The sequence below is a fragment of the Lepidochelys kempii genome, chromosome 4, assembly GCF_965140265.1.
Source record: "Lepidochelys kempii isolate rLepKem1 chromosome 4, rLepKem1.hap2, whole genome shotgun sequence".
In the NCBI taxonomy this organism is placed as follows: Eukaryota; Metazoa; Chordata; order Testudines; family Cheloniidae; genus Lepidochelys; species Lepidochelys kempii.
In genome coordinates, this window is record NC_133259.1 from 77,207,337 (window position 1) to 77,229,747 (window position 22,411).

The following is a 22,411-nucleotide window of genomic DNA, read 5'->3' on the forward strand; positions in this document are numbered from 1 at the left end:
TTCCTTTCTCTACCAAACACCCATCCTTCTTTTGAAAAAGATGCACTGAAGTACTCCAAGCACTGAAGGCAGACCCCACTCGCCGCAGACTACTAACCCACCTAAACTGCTGTACCTTTTCACCACAAAACAGCTTATCAGCTTCATGGTAGACTGTCTTCCCTCACATATCCTACATCCACTATTCCAAATCTGAGATGCCCACTCTGTTGTTTCCCTAGGGTGGCAGAGGGAAAGTCCATGGAGCCGGAAGAGGCAAGACAAGTTCCCTTCCTCCCGCAGTTGGCATGGACAGTTTAAAGCTGGGGTACATCAAGATTTGCTCCACCTAAGTGTCCTCCCCTCCTAGCAGCTTAAGATCCTTTCTCCTGTCTCTGCAAGCACAATACCCCATAGTGGTTTCCTTTTTACCAGGAAACTGGTCAGTGCAGAATCTGTACATTACCTCAGGATTTGCCAGCATCCGAAGAGTTAAACAGATAAAGGGTCATTTATGAAGCTGCAATGTGACATCAGATCAGTACAAGAGTTTGCAGTGTATTAAATGACAAGCTAATGGGAAACCCACACACATTTAACACAGAAGGAAATCAAATATTTGCTACAAATGCCAAAAGAGAATTGCAGCAGATATTCAGACTGGAAACCTGCAGATGGGCAAGCACATCCAGTGGTAAACCACTTCCTGACTGTGAAAATGTATTGTACCAGCAGGCTTAGGGAGTGAGTACTACAGTGAATTCCACTGAAAGAAAAGAGAGTGAGATTTTAAATAATTGTTCTTTTAGCTCTAACTGTGGTTACAAGCATTGGATTCTTAAGTTATTAGTCTGAAGTACGAATGAAGGCTGTTTATATTGTGAGAGGAGTTAATATTTTTGATTGTCAGGATTTTTTTTTAAATGTTGCTTATTTGGCTTCCATAAATTATGTTAGTATTGGAATGCTCCATCCTTCACAGTGAAGTGGGTTTTCTTCTCTCTTTGAATCTTCTTAAGTCTCTCAATAATATAACAATTATTTTTCTTTCAGTTTCTGTTATAGCAATAATAAGAAAAAAACAATCTCTCTAGTCAGTGATTTTTAAATAATGTGAGTAATGTATTAATGATGCTTTGCATGTTTCCTTATCCATTAGAAGAAATTATTGTGCATTAGACAGGTGAGATCTGAGTTTTTGTCAAAGTAGCTCTAGTTCCTCTTTGCTATGGGTTTCTAATAACAGTAATACTTCACATTTGCAGTCTTTACTTGCTTTGATTAGAGCATAGGTTTACAAACTGGTGGTTGGGACCCCTCAGGGGGCCGTGAGGTTATTACATGGAGAGTCATGAGCTGTCAGTCTTCATCCCAAACCCCGCTTTGCCTCCAGTATTTATAATGGTGTTAAAATATTAAAAAGTGTTTTTCATTTATAAGGGGGGTCACACTCAGAGGCTTGTATGTGAAAGGGGTCACCAGTACAAAAGTCTGAGAACCACTGGATTAGAGGATCTCTTAGAGATTTACAAATGACAGTTTTTAAATAATAGTAATAGCAGTAGTTGTACTTTACCCTTCTATGATGCCTTTGATGGATCACAACAGATTTTACAAACATTAACTCTCACTGTACCTCAGGAGTTACGTAAGTGTCATTGCACCTATTTTACTGATGAAGAAATGAGGGCACAGAGCAATCAATTCAAGGTCACCCGAGAAGTCTGCAATAAAGTTGGGAACATCAAGATCTCCTGACTCTCAATCCTCTGTTACCTTAACTAAAAGACCGACCAACCTTCCAGTACTCCTCGCAGTATTCTTAGGAGGTAGAAAACCACTAATAACCCATTTTACTGCTAAGAAAACTGAGGTATGGAGAGGTTAACTAAGTTGTCCAAAGAGGGACAATGAGAGTCAAGAACAAGAACAAGCTATCTGCACTCATTATATTTCTTCTTTGACTGGACCCTTGACTGTGAAGTATTCTTGAGGAAAAATTATTGTCCCACCTTCTTTTAGGATTTCTAATAGTAATGTCAGTGTTCCACCTGTAAGTGGTGGCACTATACTTCAAGTAGTAAAAAACATGACTAGCATGACAAGCTTAATCCCTTTACTGGACTAGGGTCAACAGTGATGAAAAAAAATCTGTAAACTGTTCCTTACCTTCTAAATAAGAAATTTGCTTCAACGGTCTGCATAGCCTTTTTTATCCGCTGTTCCAAAACATTAGTACAAGAAATGTTTTGTTCATGCAAATGTTCACAGAAAGCAAATTTCAGGCCTGAAGCTGAGATTCATTTGATTGTGAAACAAAATTTGTTTGGGGCAGAAGTGAAAACACTTTATAAAAGATTAGGGTGGAATAGAAAAATACCATCTTATTTACAGAAACCAATCCCACAGCTCCAGTACTGAGAAGTAAATACTGAACATTAGCAGTTCATAGGCAATGTATTGACTGTAGTTTGCTCAAGCAAAACATTTGTCAAACAGTAGTATGGAAACTTGCAAAAGTTATATATAGTCTTTTGGTGGACTAAGAGGCTAAATTTGCAGAACAAATTGTTCACTGCAAATTGTTCACTTAGCTGCCTGTTCAGATTAAAATTAACTTCAGTTGCAGAATAATCATTCTTTATGTGGCTTATGTGGCGAAGGTGGTCTGAATGATTGGGATGCCAAAATCCACCCCCTTCAAGCTAGGGATAGGGTGTAGATAGTAGCACTGTTCCATTCTCCCAACATGTGGATTAGAATAGCAGTCACAGCCTCTCTAGACTCATTGTGTGGTGTTTTAGGGCTGCTGGATTTATACAATCAGAGATATTGTATAGAAAAATTCTTTAAAAAGAAGAGGAGTACTTGTGGCACCTTAGAGACTAACCAATTTATTTGAGCATAAGCTTTCGTGAGCTACAGCTCACTTCATTGGATGCATACTACGGAAAGTGTAGAAGATCTTTTTATATACACACAAAGCATGAAAAAATACCTCCTCCCACCCCACTCTCCTGCTGGTAATAGCTTATCTAAAGTGGTTGGGCCATTTCCAGCACAAATCCAGGTTTTCTCACCCTCCCCCCCCCCCCCCACACACAAACCCACTCTCCAGCAGGAGAGTGGGTTTGTGTGTGGAGGGGGGGTGGTGAGAAAACCTGGATTTGTGCTGGAAATGGCCCAACTTGATTATCATACACATTGTAAGGAGAGTGCTCACTTTAGATAAGCTATTACCAGCAGGAGAGTGGGGTGGGAGGAGGTATTTTTTCATGCTTTGTGTGTATATAAAAAGATCTTCTACACTTTCCGCAGTATGCATCCGATGAAGTGAGCTGTAGCTCACGAAAGCTTATGCTCAGATAAATTGGTTAGTCTCTAAGGTGCCACAAGTACTCCTTTTCTTTTTGCGAATACAGACTAACACGGCTGTTACTCTGAAAAAAATTCTTTAGTATTTAATAGATATGAAACCGATAGGATTCTATAGAAACTATTGTAAAAACACAAATTACATAGAGATTGAGATCCTTTCCGTAGGTCTAGATTAGAACCATCCTCTAGAATTCCATAGCAAGGATGGCATTTTGTCATTCTATAGGTGATTTAAACAAAACTATGGAAAGTGTCTAATTTTATACAGCATTTTTTAGGCTTTTCCATAAGGTCTCCCATTGCCTACTCCCTGGCTCACCCCCATTGCCACTGTCCATACTGGACTATGTGGGGCCAGCCTGGAAACCCTTTCCACAATGTGCACAGGATGCCACTCTACCAGTGTCTTGTCCCCCGGGGCACTCCCGCTATTAGGGTTAAGGTGTGCTGAAGACCTCATTGGTCTTCTGCACCCAGGTGAATGCCATCCTTAGGGAATAATGAGACAAGTTTACCAGAGTTCATACAGTTGCAGCCAGTAGATGGCTCCTTATGGCTCACTTGGTGGAGATGCAGCTTTTAGCTATATCCCAATTGAAGTCCTTCTGTCCTCTCTTAATAAATAGGGTACTTGCAAGCACACGCACAAATTCAGGTAGAGACACACACATGCACTAAATGTAGTCATCAGAGCGGAGTATTGTGGAAGGAGTGATGATTGTTTTTTTCCTAGTGTCTTGCTACCAGTGGCAGACACAAAGCTTTCCCGCAGCACTCTTAAAAGTGCCCCTATTATTCAATGACTTTATGCATTTGCCATCCTCGAGGAGGATCGCTCAGTGAAACAATTTATACCCCAGAATTTACCTGTTGTAAGCAGCCTCAAGATTTGATATGGTGCTTAATACTGTGTCTCTGGTAATGCTGCAGAACATGTTCAGGAACAACCTTCAAAACAGTGACATTGTGCTGTACGGGCAAAACAGAAATTGCTGATGCACTTCCTTCCGTGGATTTATGGCCTGTTTTTTTTAATGTTTCTGCCCACGAAAAACTAAAGTCACAACTGCACCACCAGATCTGCCAGGGATAGGGCAAATCCGAAGGAAGGGTAGGACTAACTTAAAGCAGATAACTTTAAAGTACATGAATAAAAAGCAGTTATAAAAAAAATGGTGTATGTTGAATTGCAAACAAATGGGTACCCAGCTGAACCTGAATTCACCCCTTGAAAGCTACAGAGATAAAGGCTAAAGGAAAAAGAAGCACAGATAGAAAGTAAAATTTTAAAAATTCACAGGCATCTTTTCCAAGGCAAAATTAATGAAAATTGTATAATGTTAATAGATTCCCTCTTGCTTTCTCATGTTGACACTTTGGTGCACATTAAAGGTTACCTTTACATTGAACTCATGCCCCTGCATTTGGAACACCAAAATAGCCTGCAACCCAGGAAGTTTTCTAGCATTTGCAGTTTTTACTTGAATGAGACTTGTGGCGTAAATTAAAAATATAACATCAATCATCATTAATTATCTGTTCAACTGATGTCTGCACTTCTTTACACTTTAATCTTCATTAGCATGTATGAAAGAAAATATCCCAGAGGATGTGCTGCATGTGCTCCTGTGTTTTACTCATGTCTCTCTGGAGTTCTTAACAGCTCAGAAAAATAGGCGTCTTCAATGAGAAGCATATGCCATCTGGGCCTTTTATCTGAATGCTTCAGATTAAATCAAAAAGCACAATCTGAGCAGCCATGGGCCAAAGAGAGATTCATCTCTTTAAATCTGTGACCCTGGTGATACATTGCTCGAGCACCTTCTAAGCACTCGAGCTGTGTCCTGTAGAACTTATTGTGAATTACATTCATGTATGCTTGTTGAACTGCACCAGCTTTCTTATTCCAGATGGTTTTGGGTTTAGTTTGTTTTTTGTTATTCCTTATAGGAAAACCATGACAGCATGTCAATTTTATACCTTGAACAAAAAGACCTCTTAAAAATGTCATTCGTTAGCAGTTTTAGTGTTTAATACATATGTGGTTTGGATAATATAGAGCAAGTACTTTATTATGTGTAACAATTGTTTGCACTCATATTGCTTATTATAGTTTGAAATTCTTTATTCAAAGGGGGAAATATGTAGGATGGGTCTCTAACAAAAGCTGAAAAAAGCTGCATGGAATCCTCCCCTCCCCAACTAAAAATTGTCAGCAGTGTTAACAGCCCTCCAACTTACAAACCTCAATATTGATACTCTGCATTCAACGCCAGACTTTGACAGCTGTTTAGAATATCCTTACATGAAATAGATATAATAATATGCTCTTCAAGACGCAGTTACATTTGTTAGAATTCCAGGAAATAGAGATGAAAAAGATGTACAATATTAGGTCCTCTAGCCCACCTCCCTGCCTATTGTTCCATACATGTTTATATGCATTCAGAATTAAGTTATTGTAGATGTAATGAATAATCTGCACTCAGATTCAGTCTGTAGTTACTCATTAATACACAGGAGGAGTCTCATTCTCATTACTGTCCTATCTTGGCAATGATTGTGATTAGGTGTCGATATAGATCCTGTGAAATTTGCAACGATGCACCTAAAAAATAAGACACTTCCAGGCCACAGACATAGGCAAAATATCTTATTCTGTCTCTTATGCTAAAGTCTATGGCTATAATTGAGAAATACACAGGGGGATAAAATTACCTTTAACATATTGGTTGACTAATCTAACAGGAACCCTTTGATCCCCAAAGGTACCACCAAAGAATCTGATGTCATTATCAGAAGTGTAAAGGAATGGCATTTTCAAACCACAGAGCTTGTGTTAACACACCAGTAAAAATCTGGAGAAATTGAATCCACCGTTGGAAGAAGTGCATCTTTACTAACACAACACTTGGGTCTTAGATCATGGTGCAGCTGCAGCTGCAGCTTTTCAGTACTAAATCTCTGTGTCAAGATGAAGACTGAAGCACAATTAAAGGGGCGGTGTGGAGAACAAGAATCAAAAAAGGGGGGGAATGCAGGCGCTGACAATAGCATAAACATTCAATAGCAGCACAAATCTCATTAACTGAAACTCAATAAGTTGTTGTCTTAGTTACAATAGTGAATCTAAAGTCACTTGGGCTACATGTGAAGGATTCACCTGCAACATTCTTTTTATATTTTCCACCCTTCCCAGCCTTGAATTGTTGTAATGGCAATTCACCCCATGCGTCCCCTTCCTCCACCGCCATCCATATACATTGTTTACTGTTCAATATCAAGCTGACTTCCAATTTTGTTAGTCCTAACACAAACCGTGGGTTATAGAAGACAATGTTCCTTTATGTTGAATTTAAAATCTTCACACGGACCCACTGTATGCCAAACTGCAAAGTAATTTAAACCCTCAAAAGTGTAAGCTGCTTTTGTTTGAATAATGCACTGGGAACCACACAGTAGAGGAATAGATGTTGGAGGTATAAAGAGTAGAAAATAGGGTCTTATTCAGTTGTGGAGACCTTTTTTATTCAATGACAAAGAAAATTATTAGAAATCTTTGCTTTGAAAGGAAGATCTGTCAGTTTTCTCTTACACCTCTATATCTCACAACCCATACACAACCAAGATTATACCTGGTTTAGTCATATAAGCACACTTCATATAGTCCACAGAAAGCCTGAATATATTGTATACCTTCAGTATGCCTCCACAGACCATAAGCTGTTTATCATAAGGCAATCAACTTGAATTAGTTTGAAATATTAAAAAAAAATTCTGGAAATCTAGATGATCTAGGATGTAAAGCTTTTAAGTTCTGCAGTACAGGAGGTCACCAGTTTGAATATGACCCAGTTGGATGTGACCAAGGGGTATTACCATCTGCTGATTAAGTGGCTTATAGTATATGAAATGATCTGGTGTCCTCAGTATTATTCCCAGTCAATCTATATCACAAAAACACCACCAGAATTAGAACTAAGTAGCCTCCTTTGCTGGGTATCCCAGCAAGAGATGTCAAGGACTTGAATAATTGGTCTATGGATACAGGACTGCTCTACCTATGTAGGTGGTCACTTCAGGAGAGGGCTGTGGTGCACTGGTCGAATATTGTGGGCTAGTTTGTATTGCCTCTGCCCATGCTGTAGAGAAGGTGATGTCCATCTCAAAAGCTGTCAGTCTCTCATTTTTAATGAGAATTAAATTCACTTTAAAAAAAGTCAGAAACTTGCCTTATCTGCTTTTCTCATTTTGATTGATTATCTGTGGTTCCATAGCATCTTACATGATCACAGCAATGTCCTTTGGTGATAAAATCATCAAAGAGCGTTACTCTGTTGGGGTAGTACATGAGAGGGGTATTAATAATGGAACAGAACAGGGGGCCGTTAAAGATATTTTTTTGTTTTTCTGTGTTCGTCCTGGCTCTCCAAGCAGTGGGCATCTCAGTGGCTCACACAGCTCTAATTTAGAGCTAAATAGTTGTATTCCCAACATCAGATGTTTAGAAGAAATTTGAATTTGGCAATTAGAATCCAAACGGTAACCAGTTGTTCAGTCCACAATGTTTTTCAAAGCATGTTTTAATGTAGCACATCAGATATAAAACCTTAAAGATTGGTCTAGAGAAGAGGAGAAAGCAGGAAGCAAAGTGTTCAAACATGTGCTCCCGACTCATAACAGGGTTGAAAAGCAACTGACTGTGTATGGATAATTACCGTGACTCAGTTTGGCAGACCCCTATTGTTTATCAAAGTTGCAGTCTGCCTCTTGAGCTGTTCAAACATTGAGCTTCAACATTCATGTCAAGAAGATCTTGTGTAGCCAGCTGCTTTGTTAAATCTCATTGCCTGTATTCATTTTCTTGTGTCTGCATCACCTTTCAGATTTTGTGATGAAGAAAGGGGTAGATCCCTAAAAAATGCTTCTAACTTTCCACAACTTTTTTTCACTAATACTGTCTGTCACTTAAATACTCCACGAATGTTGCTACTCTAAACTGTAGTTGTGTTCTGATGCTAGGTAAATTGTGATCTCACATTTATAGCTGTGTAAATCAGGAGTAAGTACACTGAAGTCAAGAGAGTCTGATTCTTATTTACACTGCAGCCCCTTTTCACCACTCTTGCAATGTAAAGGGGCCATAAAATGGGTGCAGATTTAATTGACTCTGACGCTTAGTGTAAAAGAAAATCAGACCCACTGGAGTTCAACAGTGCAGGTGAGAACAGAATCAGCCCCACTGTATTGAACAGTTCTTTGATTTATCAAATAATTGAGGACATTGGCCTGGTTACGAGCTCTCGGAGAGACTTGGCAGGACTTTTTCTGCTGTATGAAAGAGGCTCTAGGATTGAAGCTGGAGCAGCAGCTGCTGGATGAGTTGGGATGTGTATGCTTGTGTACTGTCTTGTGGGTGGTTGACTGGAGTGGTACTACAGTTGCACAGTAGTTTGCCATTCGTGTGGTAAGAGTAATGTTTTTGGAGAGAAAGGAGGTTAACTCAAGTAAAGATGAGTGTTTAAAGTGTTTAAAAAGTTTGGATGGATGCACAGTGTGTAGGCCTTGGATTTTTTTTCCTCAGCTAGGCTTGATTTCAATTTAACACTTTTACTTCTGATTATTGATAAAGGATGTCTGATATTGTTTTAAACTACATTACTGTTTTTAGAAATGAAAGGGTCTGATTCTCCACAGTTTCGCACCTTGTGTATTCATTTTGTCCTCCTCAAAGTAGATGTAAAAGGCCCCCAATTTGTATTTGGTAATTTTTACATCCCCACTTTGCATTTGGTTTACACAAATGACTACACAAAGCACAAGGCAGTGGAGAATCTGTCCTTAATAGCCCATCTGAAAACTGTGTCACCATGATGCAGAAGTATTTGTTGATGTGTTGAGTAAGTGAACAATTATAATCCCAGCCTGTAGTTAGTCTTCATGTCTTTGATTGTAGTGGTGTAAATTATGGGTCCAAACCTTCAGATTCCCATAAGTAGCTCTGCTGAATAAGGGTGTGGATTGGGGCACTCTAAATCTATCCTTACAGATGGAAATGCACACATACACACAGTAACACATAGATCATTCTTATGATTGAAATCACATTACATTGAATTTTTATTTTTAAAAACTTGTGAATTTCACATACAGTATGAAAGTGATGCTAAATAATAAATCATAGACCCTTACTCCACCAATCAAGAGGCAGGGATGCCCTGCATGAAAAACCTTCTCATTTAGTACAGAGCAGTCTCTTGTGCATAACTGCCTTCCTTGGATCAAACTGCACTTTTTAACCTCAAACATGAAGAAAAGCTACTGCGTATTGGTAAAAAAGGACAGCTAGAACATCCTTTAACAAAAATGGAAATGACTTGATACATAACTCAAAGAAAACAAAATGGGTTAAGCATTTTTGAGTTACTATTTAATCCTACAGGTAAACCATAAAAGCTCAAAAGTGTGAAAACCATCTTACACTAGGAGAGGGTACAGATAAGTGAATAATCAATTTAAAAGCCCAGACCCCCAAAATGGGGGCAGAGGGATAATTTTCTCAAGACTGCAGACCTGTCTGTGGAAAGGGCTGAACTTGATACTGCTTCTTAAACAGAAACATTTTCTGAGGCAGTATGTTCATTCCAGCTCTCTAATCCTCGCCGACATGGATGTGAAATTTATCCATAATGATATATTGAAAAATTTCTCAATCTTCCTTTTTTTAGTAAATGTAAATTGTAACTGGCAGTGCTGCATGATGATTCAGGGCAACATACATGCCAGTGTTATGGGAACTTTTTTTTTAAATCCAATTTTTTAATTTCATTGAAGATTGACAGGACAAACTATTTTATCTTTACCAGGCTTACTGTGGCTTGAAATCTTCGAAAATGAAGTCCAAAATAGTATTTGATTGTTGTCAAGGTGCTCAAATACCAAAGTGATGGGTGCAGTTTAAGAACCTATATCGAAGAATAATGTAAAAAAACAGTTGCACTTTGTTAAAACTAGCATTTTATAACTTGTTTATCCTAGTTCAGTGTGACAAGGATGAGAACAGTAGGTTTGGATAATATTCATCTTTCCTCTAGGGCCAAAAAATGGGGAAAATGACATTAGTCTTACCTTAAGTTAAAGAAGCAAAGCAACTAAATTCTATTTGTACAGTACAGGAGACAGAATTCCTCATTTCCCGATGACAAGCTGAAATAAAGGTCACATCCAAAGGCTATAAAATATTGGAATCCAGCAAAAAGGATTCAAAAGCTAACTTTCACAGGGCTCATACTACTGTAATTTAAAGAATTGCATTCATCTGCTCTTTCTAGTACATTAAGTGTTGTTCTCTTTAATAGTTCACTAACCTTAGCAAGTTGAAAAAACACTTGTGTACAATTGTTTTCTTAATTTGTGCAGTGGAGTAGGAAAAAAACAACAATTACATTTTTTTAAAGCGGCATCCTAAACATCAGGCTAAGGCGTATTAAACTATTATTTCTTTCTGGATGCTTAGAGAAACATACCTCTTAAAGGCAGGACAGCTAGACAACTAAGTAGCCCTACAAATATTAGGTAATAAATAAGATGAATGAATAACTGAAATCTTATATAATGTGGGCACCAATAGATTAATTTTTACTAGGGAACTTATTTCCAGTAATGATCCTGGGAAGTGATCTCTCATCAGCACACTGCCACAGTGAAGAAAAGGCTGCTAGACTGTTGCTTATAGCTGTACTAACCAAGTAGTGTTCTCACTTGATCTACTTATATATACAATATTTCTTTTCTTAATTCAAATCCTATTCAGCTGAGCTAGACAAGCAAGTACCGAACCTTGGACAGGATCCTTGAAAAGACTTTTTCCAGACTCTGCTACCATGCAAACATCTTCCTAACCCAAGCAACAGCAATGGATTTTAAGGGGACATTCAAATCACTAAATAGAAATAAGATGTTGTTTCTTCCTTTTTATGCAGTTTAAAAAAAAAAAAAGGAATGAATGAATGAATGAATGAATGAAATTCCCAGTACAGGCATAACTGTAAAAGGGAAATTGATCTGCAATGTCTGTTGATTCAAAGAAAAAAATGTTTTCAAATATAATGATCTTTGGAATAATTCAGCTATGGTACCTTTTCTGAGAATATGAAAGCTCTTTTATATGAAGAAGTTTGTGAATTGCTAAGTGTTTTATTCCTAAATGTAGGAGGTGGCTCTAGCTCACACTGTAACCTGCTTAGGCCCTGGTCCTGCATCCAAGTCCGCTACTGTGGGATGATGTACCCCAGCAAGTTCCCTTGACCTCAGAGGTTACGGTTTTACCCATAAACAAAAATCATTCTAGTTTCACAACTCATCCACAACTGTGGACCTCTGTATGTATATAGAATTGCATGAGAATAGAGATTTGTGCTAGCACATCCCAATCCATGATCATGGCCTTTGCTAATATCTCTTAAAATATATCTTTGTTTACAGGGCAAAAATAACCAGGCTTTTTCCTGCAATTTATATATGTTAAATAATAGGTGGCTATTAGGCAGCTACAGAAATATTTTATGTCTTGCAAAACATAGAATATAGCACACACAGCCCTCTGAATACAAAGGCCCGTTGTTAAACCAAAAATCCAACAGTGATGACTAGTGGCTGCTAGCCTGCCAATAACTATATCTGGTGTGAAAAGAAATGGAATGTTTAACTACAGCAAAACAACTAATTAAAACAGATGAAATTGTGGAAGGAAGTGGAGATGTTACCTTTAGCGGATTGAGAGTGGAATCAATAAAATGAAATAGAGGCCTCATGCTGACTATTTTTGATCTCCATTACAAAGGGCCCCATAAAATCTTATATTGCTTGAATGTCATGCTCACTACAGATTGGCTATCCTGTTCTGATAAAATTAGAACTTCCCCTCTGACCCCCCAGTCTTCAACAGGTCCTTCAGATCAATTTAAGCCAAACTTTTCTGCAGATTTGAAAATGTTTTGCTATTTAAAAAAATTGTTAAATTTCAAATGTTACAGAGCTTTCTAATTTTGGTTAGTAGGTTTCAAAATCTCACTTCCACCATAAGCATCAAATACGAGAATATCTTCATCTTTGTGTTCAGAATCTTAGGGGGTTTCCCCCCATGGAAGGATTATAAACAGGATATTAACGTCATCAGTCATATAGTTTATCTACTGCAAAATGCACATTCTTTTGTTCCTTAAATTCAGTCTCAGGCCAATTCTCTTGGGACAAATGTCCACATCACTAAAACATCCAGAGCGGGCACTACTTGACATCTTTGTTGGTGGATTCTAAAAAAAAGACCAAGGACTGAAGAATTCTCTCACTTTTAGAAGTGATCCCTCAAGATCAGGATTGAGGCATGTTGATAGAACTGCATGGGGAATTGCTGCTGCAGGTATCGTAACTGTTCAGTGGATTATTGGAGAGTTTCATTTTCCATGGCTGGTGGTGAAGCTGGTTCTGCCACAAGTGATTGTGTAGAACTGCTTGCAGGTCCATTATGTAACAACTTCCAAGGAACTCTAACGTTATGTCCCTGTGGTGAGGCGGTGTGGCTCCCCGCTGCCCCAGAGAGGGACGAGCCCATCCGGAGGCTGGGGTGGGCGGAGCTAGGGAGCTCTGAGCCCACCCCCAGAGGGTCAGGCAGCGACCTGGAAGTATAAAGGCTCGCCCTCAGAGCTCACTGGGGGGCCAGCCGCTGGGGAGGCCAGCCGCCTCCAGCCTGGCCCGCGACTGGGAAGCCCCTGCGGCCTAAGGTGCATGCCAGGAATGGCCCGACCTGCCCTGCGACTGCTATCTGGAGGAGTTGCCAGACCTGCCCTGCGACCGCTACCCGGAGGAGTTGCCGGGCCTGCCGCTCGCCTGGTACCCTGAGGAACCCATAGTGCTGGACCCCCCGAAGGACTCCACCATGACTTAGGTACCACCAGAGGGGGAGTAAGGAAGTAGCCTGGGGACAGCCATCCCTAGTCTGGCTGTAGCACTGCCAGAGCCCATGTCAGTGTGTTGCGGCCAGGATTCCCACTGACACAGCAGTGGGTCTTCTACTGCTGCTAGGTCCCTGGGCTGGGATGCAGTGGAGTGGGAAGGCCTGCATCCCCCCTGCCACCCAACTAGTGGGTGGCAGTCTCCCCCTCTCCCAAACCCTTTGGAGGCTTGGGCCTACCGTTACGCTCAGCCCTGCCTGAGGGCCTGAGCTCCTGACTCATTACTGCCCCGCCCTGACTTAGGGCCTGGACTTACTACTGTTTATATTGCTACTGCTATAGTATTGTTGTGCAGCCCTGCCTAAGGGCCTGAGTCATTATTGCTCCGCCCTGACCTCGGGTCCCAGCATAACTGTCCTTATTTTCTGGCTCCACAAGAGCTGCCAGGGAAGACTTCCGCGGCTGAACTAATTCCCCAATCCTCAGCTGTGTGTAGTGAGTCGCTATGGCTCCCCTCCGTCCCGGAGAGGGTCGAGCCCCAGCTAGCCCCTTTACAGTCCCCATCACCTGCCCCTCCTGGTATGAGTAGGAGACCTTAGGTACACGTATCTGCAGTGCACTGGATTGCAGCTCCACTTCCATCTCCCCCAGAACTGCTTATTAAGGTTCTGAATACGCTTCTCCCCACACCTGTTCTTATATGCACTCCCTGCACATAGCCCCACCGAGTCCTGAGACCTCCTCATTAACTTATTTAAGGAGATGGAGGCTGAGTTGGCGCGGGTGGGGTTCTTTAAAACTCTGGTGACTTTTACCATCCACTGACTTTCTTAGAGCAGTGGGTGCAGCCTGGCATTCTCTGCTTGGCATCCACAGCTGGATCCCTCTTTTGGCTTCAATAACCTGTAACCAGCTTCCTGTTTTCATATTTTGTCCCTCCTATATTAAATTCTGGACTCTGTGTCTTTTCTCTAATCTGAGGGGGGCAGACTTTTAATTGTTTTGATGGGCTGTGCCCACCATCCCAGGTTTGAAATAGACTGGTACAGTTGAGGAACGTTAAATTCACACCAAAAAATTAATAAAGAAAATAATTAGGTACATAAATCAAGGGGTAAATGTGTCACCTGGATATCACAGGTAACATGAGATGTCCTCTGTCTATTCCTTCCTTCCTTAATCAGAATGCTGCTCACTTTCTGTACAGCTTCAACTTTAACCAAGCCAACAGTGTACAGTTATTTACATTGCAAAAGCTGCAGTACCTTTTACAGTACTAAGGATTTAGAAAGCACACCGTGTAGGTTACAGCAAAGAGTTAGGAATTAGAAAAAGGGGAAATTTGGTTGGAGCCATTGAGTCTCTGGAAACTCATTAGTTTCCTACGATTAAATAATGTATCCTAGGGGATGCAGAAAACAAAATCCTAAATCACCATAATCCATGGAATTTGTGCACACAGAGATGTTAAGAAAGAACATAAGAGCTGCCGCATCGGGTCAGACCAATGATCTATTTAGCTTAGTATCCTGCCTCTGACAGTGGCCACTACCAGAGCTTCAGAGTCATTGAACAGAACAAGACACTTTTGGAGAGATCCAATCCATCTTTCCTTTCTTGGAATCAGAGGCTTAGGGCCACCCCAAGCATGGGGTTGCATCCGTGACCGTCTTGGCTAATAGCCATTGTAAAGTAATAGCCAAGTAAACTAGCTATGTTATTACACATTTTTTGCCTTTGAAGTAAGTAACCATGTTCTTAGGGTGCAGGTGAGGAACAGTGAATGTATAAAAAAAATGAGAGGGGAATATCATAAAAACTTGAATTTAATCAGGAATATGCAGTATTCTCTACTACAAAAGAAAGATTGAAATAATGTATGGAACTCTCTACAATAATAAATCAAAATATTCCAAATTACTGTTCCTAACTGCATTTAATTATTCTTTGTAGAGTTAACATCAATACTCTTAAAGTAAGGTTAATAGAAATTATCAAAAAGTGACAGATAAAAGCTAAACACACTTTACTATTCCAGACATGATTCGAAACAGATTTTGAAATGAAAGATCTGAAATTTCCAACAGCAAGTAATAGAAACAAGAAAAGCAAATCTTATTTTCACTAGATGTGGGTCCTTCCCTCCCACCCCCAACTAGCTAAGCTCACTTTAAATTATTCTTCCATTAGCTCACAGCATTGCCTGCTTCCGACCCTTGCTGAGCTCACTTCAAGAGCTGCACCCAGCATGTGTCCTGTAGCTCAGAACAGGAAGCACTTTGGTACTCTGAATCATGTGGAGAAATGCGAGGTGGGAGGGAGGGGGAAAAATCTGATGCCTAGGATACAGATCACTTTCCTGTATTACACTCAACATGGAAATGAAGCACTTTGCTCACCATTATACAGGGTGGACCTGGTTCATGAGAATATTCCTTTCATGTTTGGCTACTTGTTCTGTGATATTTGTTTCATTCTTCATGAATTAAGAAAATTGTCCTGTTTTTGTAGGCACGTTGTGACATGTTGGTAGGATTAGAGAAGGCAGTAGTTCCCAGTCTCCCCCCCGCCCCACCCCTTGGGGTAAAAGAGCAAATAAGTGCCTCTCTGCCTTCTTTTACACCTCTGCCTCACTCCAGCTACACCATCATCTCTAGTGGCAGCACTAAAGCCACATCTCCAATTTTCCATGTGCTTGGCCAAGTAGCCGTGTCTGGTGTAAGGACCTGTTGGGGAGGAAACCTGATCAGATGCTTCCTCTGTTGTCCTTCTTATATTGATGTTTAACATGTGTCTGGTTGGCTCTCATGAAGTTAATGAGTAGTTTTTAGATAGCAGTCAGAGTCACAAGATTAGGGAAAGTACTTCACAAAACTCTATTTGCTGCTGCTCTTGCTCAGCACACTCTTGTGCATCTATAGACAAGTGCAAGTTGGAGACTGCCATGGATGTGGAGAGGACAGAGCAGGTGGGTGAGTGGACAGGGTATGGACAACATATGTATTGCAGCACTACTGCTACAATCCTGTAGTTTTGAAATTAATGGGAGTTTTGTCATTGATTTCATTGGGAGCAGGATTAGGTGGTGTTGATGCCATTGGGTTTGTGCCTCCACTATAGATGTGAAGCCAGGTACCCGGCTGGACTCTAGAGATTAAGTCAGCATGAATTATTATATACAGATGAAAATATTGATCAATTACCTGTGCCATTTGTATTGATTTAAAATATCTGCAAATAAAAATCCTCAAGGCAGACTTAAATTTTCTAGTGAGTCTATCCCCAACAACCCTTACTTAGTCATACGTGCTGTTGTTACTGATGCATTAATATATATGATGTCACTCCTGTGATTTTAGCACAGTGGTGCACAGTACAATATGGAAATGCATTGGATGGGCATGGAGGCTGATTATGCCCTCACCCTTAGAAGTGGCCCATCCAGGAGGACTTTGTCATATCAGTGAATGGGCAATGTGGAGGTGTTTGCACTGCTGTCATCCAAGCTCTCTCTTCCTGGACTAAATAGAGAACCTATATTTCTGGGACTGTCACCTTTCACAAACAAAAATTCACCTTAAAATTTAAAATATGTATCCTTCTATGCACTGTGTTAATTTAAAAAAACATACCAAGACTTTCTGAAAGTGCTTTAAAGATAGAGATCATGAGATGGAGGGCACCAGAGCTGACAAATCTTTTCAGTCTTTTTCCTTCCTCCATAAGAATGTGAAGTTTTAAATGTATGCAGCTGGAAGCAGATGAAATTATAGCTCTCAGACACTTTATAATTCTGAAACAGATATGTGATTGATTGCAAGGTGGCGTAGCTGCTGGCAGTTTTTGTCGGCACATTTTGATGATACAAGTTTCTTAGGTGAACTTCAAGTACATCAGTGACACATACTATGTTTCAGACACTTTGAATGATTTCAAAGCTAATAATTTATGAGAGCTTTTGGAGCAAGTTATTAGGTTAGTCTCAGGAGAGATTTATTTTTTTAATCCTCAGTTCCTTGCTGTATGTTCTGTTTATCTCATCTCATTCTGCTAGTAAACAAATATGTAAAACTTTAATGCAGTTGTGTCTGCTTTATAACTGTGCCTCATCAGCTTACCAACGTTTCCCATTTGAAACACTTGTATTAGTGAATGGCTGTCTAGCAGACTAGAATCTGGGGGTTGGGGGGGCAGAGAATAGTTCAAATGAAGTACCTCAAGTATGGTTTAATTGAGGAATAACTAAAAGCGAGAATATAAGGCCTCAATTTAGCAAGAATAAGAGAACAGACAGCTCAGAGTGCTCATAAGTCTTTGAGCCTGGTTTTTCTGTTTCTTACATGTGTGTAAATCAGAACTCCAATAAAGTCAGTGTGACAGATTCTCCTGTGTGTTCTGGCTTTTCTTTGCCAGAAAGCATCTAAATGTAGCGCCCTCTCTCCACCTGGTTACCTCCTTTAATGCCAGTCCACTTACAGGTCTGGGTTCTTTTGGATCCCACTACCCACTCAGCAGGGTGTATCTTCTTTCTTTTTTCCTATGAAATTATTTGGCGGTGTCTCCACCCCCCCTCGCTCCTTCCTGGCAGGGTGACCAGGGCAGCTTGGGCGGAAAATTCTAACTACAGGGTAATCCCCACTTACTTGCCAGACAGTTGGAGACTTCCAAGAAATAACACAAACACATACAATATATTCAACACAATAATTATATTAAACAGGAGACAAATACAACATAACAGGATGAAACACTATTTTTTGGGTCACCGGTGCCCACACTGAAAATACCTGTGACTTGATGTAGCAAATGTAAAATTAGTGTCCCGTTGGTATGCATACTTTGCTTGATGACTATAACCACAAAATTCTTCTTTGCAGTGGTTTAGCAATGTGGCTGACTGGGTTCAGTACAGCCCAAAGGACTCACAAGTGGGAGAAGGTGGTAAATCCCTCCACAGGTATAATATACAGCAGGTTATAAAATCCTCAAATGCTTACTCCCTGGCTTGAGGACACAGTTCAGGGAGTAGGGGGTCCCCAAAACAAATTACCTGACTAACTAAAAGATGGTGCACTCACAAACTCCATGAATGATCCTCAGGTTTGAAGATGACTTTGGACTTCTCAGTCACTGTAGAGGGGCTGCTCTCTGCTGGCAGGAATCAGGCTGCGTCGGTCCCAGGATTTCCCCTCATCACAAAGGGGTGCAGGCAGTGATGAGCTGCCAGAAGCTGAAGAACCAGTTCCTTCAGTCGCTTCGGGTCTTAGGCGTCACTAAAGGACCTGCCACCGAAGTGCCGCCGAAGGCCCGGAGCAAGTGAAAGACCTGCCGCCAAAGTGCCACCGAAGGCCCGGAGTGCCACTGGGTGAGTAAAAATTCTCAGGGGAGCTTCCCCAGCCGAGAGCTCAGGCGGGGCGGAAAGGATGGTCCCGCGGGCCACAGTTTGCCCACCCCTTTAAGAACCAGTTCTAAACCAGCTTGAAAATTTAACAACCGGTTCGCGCAAACCAGCTCCAGTTCACCACTGGGTGCAGGGCTCAAGGTGTAGGTTACACAACTACACTAACATCCAAACTGTAGCCTCCTAGCCCAGCTTCCAGCCACACACTCCGCAGGCAGCTTCCCTGGACTAGCAGCCAGAGCAGAGCTGACCATGTGGTGACTGGTCTCACCTAGGGAGCTGGAGGGCGAACTCAGCCTGGCTCGGCAAGTTTCCCAGCAAACTCTACAAATTGGGAATTATCAGTGGGGAAGGAAAAACCCAGCTGAGGGATCTGCTGTCAGGTCCCTAGAGGCTGTTCTCAGGGGGAATCCTACATGCAGGCCTGGGGCTCACCAGTACCCCACACAGCCAGTCCTGCCCTTTTCCTGGCTGGCTCTAGACTGACTCCAAAATGGCTTCTCCCCTTTTCTCAACTCCCTGGGAGGGGAATCTCACTCCCTATTGGTTGCCGAGCAGACTCTGAGTCTGCCTTGGCTCCCCCTCCCTACCAGGGACAGCGTGCCTTTCCCTGAGCTGCCGGCAGATAGGGTCCCAGGAATCTATGTAATCTCCTTGGGGGTTACATAAAAATTCAACTCAATGGGCCATGGTGCAGGAGGATTTCCAGATATGACATAGACCTGTTGTAGTAGTCTTTGCCCTCCTCCATAAGTCTGCATCCAGCATTGCTCCACCTGATTTAAGACTTTGGCACAGAGTAGCAACACCAGAGTAATACTGGTGTGAAAGGAGCAATAGACCTTTTAAATTCCTGCTGTAAGTAAGCTGTGAAAGATGTACTGAGTGCATTTGGAAATGCAGAACCTCCATTAATTTTTAGAGATTTAATTTGCTAATCAATATACTGCACAAATGGAATAAAGCGGGTATCAGTCCATTAACAAAAGGAGTCCCATGTGCTGTATTTCAGGAGTTATGGAGCACTGCCATATGATTAAGAACATCTGAAGTTATTGAAAATTAGAATGAGCCCTCTCTTAAATGAAACATGGTGGTCGCAAAATGGTATTGTGTGATCCATCATATTCACCTAACACTGTGCTCCTGTTATGGCATATTTCAGAGGAACAGCCGTGTTAGTCTGTATTCGCAAAAAGAAAAGGAGTACTTGTGGCACCTTAGAGACTAACCAATTTATTTGAGCATGAGCTTTCGTGAGCTACAGCTCACTTCATCAGATGTTTACCGTGGAAACTGCAGCAGACTTTATATACACACAGAAATCATGAAACAATACCTCCTCCCACCCCACTGTCCTGCTGGTAATAGCTTATCTAAAGTGATCAACAGGTGGGACATTATGGCATAGGTCACCTGAGTTTTTCATATATGTAAATATGTGCTTAATTTGTGCCAGCGCTTGCCAAGACTGAGCCCCAACACCTCTACGTTTGGCAGTTCCTAGCCCCAGCACCTCTGGGTTTGCCACATCAGTTATGAAAGTAAAAAAATTGCTTGAGCCCAGGCACCTCTTACATTATAAATTAAGCATTGCATGAATTACTCTTGATAAAATGTTAAACTGTGGTGATTTTGATATTTGTTTATACTAGATTAATTTAATGTCATGTATGAAAAAAATGGCCAAAAACAAGTGAAAAAAGCAGAGAAATATTGTATATATGCCAACAGAAAATGGTGCCTAAATTGAGCCTGCAAAATTCGCTCACATACATTTCATCTCCACCAAATAGGTATGTGAGTGAGCAATGAGACATTAGATCATGCAAAGTCCATAATTGCTCAATAAACAGTTTTGCTTGTGTATATTTTGGGCCAGACTGTGTAATTATGGACAGTGTAATTATGTCATGCTCGTGGGAGAGCTCCATAAAGAGCTCTGGACATTTATTTCTCCTGAAGGATGCAATGTATCTTCCTTGCAAGAGGAGGTAACTTACCTATTGCATCACCTTTTAAGAGGGTGAAGCTTACCCTGCTCTGTTGCCTAGTGCAGATGTGGCAGAGGGCTATGGTCCTTACTCCTTTGGCCTCCTTTGGGATGACCAGCTGATAAGAGCAATGGGTCTGTAATTGTGGCTGGATCCTGGGGACTTTGGGGGGGAAGGGAGCGGAGGGAAGAGGGAGAAGAAGGGGAAAAACTACTTGTGCCCATTTCCCAATTTTTGCACCTGCATAAGGGCAAGGGGCAATCTGGTCTTTTATGAGCTCAATATGGTTGGCTGGTTTTGAAGAACTGGCATGGAATGTCTTGAAAACAAATAACTAGAATTTGAAGGTATATCTATGCAGTATTATTTTGAACAATATTGTCTTGCCTAGCTAGTCATTCGTGGTTATTGCTTTGCACATAGGCACTCATTCTAAAAGGGAAAAATCTGAACTAACTGCGGCTATTCAAATTCCACATGAAATATTGGTATAAAATGATACCATGCTGTGTTGTACATGCAAAATTATAATAAATCAAGAGTAAGTCTCTTTACAAAGACACATCAACAGCACAGACATACATCAACAGTCTCTCTCCCATGTCTCCTTAAGATCCCAAATATATCCAGAGTCCTGTCACAGTTTACACTGTAGAACAGCATAAAATAACATTTTTGAGTAGCCAGGAAGCACAGTAAAAAGAGTAGCTCTGCATAAGAAGTTAGCATATCTAACACCCAGTTCTAATAAAGTCACCCTTCAAATTTCTGAATTAAATGATGGAATGAGATCAATACAACTCATAGTTAGATGGCGTCAGCAATTTTATTGACAACAGGAAAAATACATAAACAGAGGCTGATTAACCATGGGACACATTGTCATTGTGAACAATAATTGGATGCTTGGAATGTGATAACTTTTTATTGTCTTCAAGTTAAAGGGCAAAATTCATCCCTGGAATAACTTCATTGACATCAATGGAATTATTCCAAAGATGAATCTGGCCCAACATGTTTTAGTTCCAGGTATTCCAGAGAATTTCACACATAATAGCTAAACCTATAATTCAGTCCTTTGAACTATCTGTAGGAAGATTAATCCCACAATAAATCAAGTTTGGTAATGAACAAAGATGGATTATTGGACTATGTATGACTATTGGAGGAAGGATTATTGTGAGACAATGAGCCACTGTAGAAAATCTGAGGACAGAGAAATTGCCTAGTAGTTACAGTGAAATATGTTCATGCTTTACCTTTCCATTCCAAATAGTCACCTGCTTTGTTTAATGAAGAAATGGGACCTCATTTGTTACAGTTTTGGATAGAAAGGGTTAGATCTTTATGAATGTTTTCAGACTATTTTGTTGGATACTGCTTTTTTACTTTTTTGTTTATAAGAGTTTTTATTTCTCCACTGGCTGGAAATGGTTTAGGATTATTGTGTTGGTAGATTTTAATCATTTACTTAGGATCCATAGAATTCCACAGCTTTGGAAACCAGAACAAAGTCAGGTTCCAACTGCAGAATTTGGGGCACAGCACAGACTTAGTCCAGGATCGAAGGATAATATCTCTCCTTTTCTAGTTGTAGATCCAGGATGAGGGTTGATGCTGGTCCATTCCCCTTATGCCACAGAATTTGCAGATTTCATATTACAAATTCTGTTAGTGCCTGTTGTAGCAAAGGACTTGAAAATGCC

General features: G+C 40.7%; 1 protein-coding gene across 31 annotated transcripts in view; it reads left to right on the forward strand.

Annotated features, from left to right (window-relative positions):
- TENM3 (teneurin transmembrane protein 3) overlaps window positions 1-22,411 on the forward strand; it is a 2,195,833-nt gene that overhangs the window by 1,136,991 nt on the left and 1,036,431 nt on the right. The gene's annotated exons all lie outside the window — the stretch shown is intronic.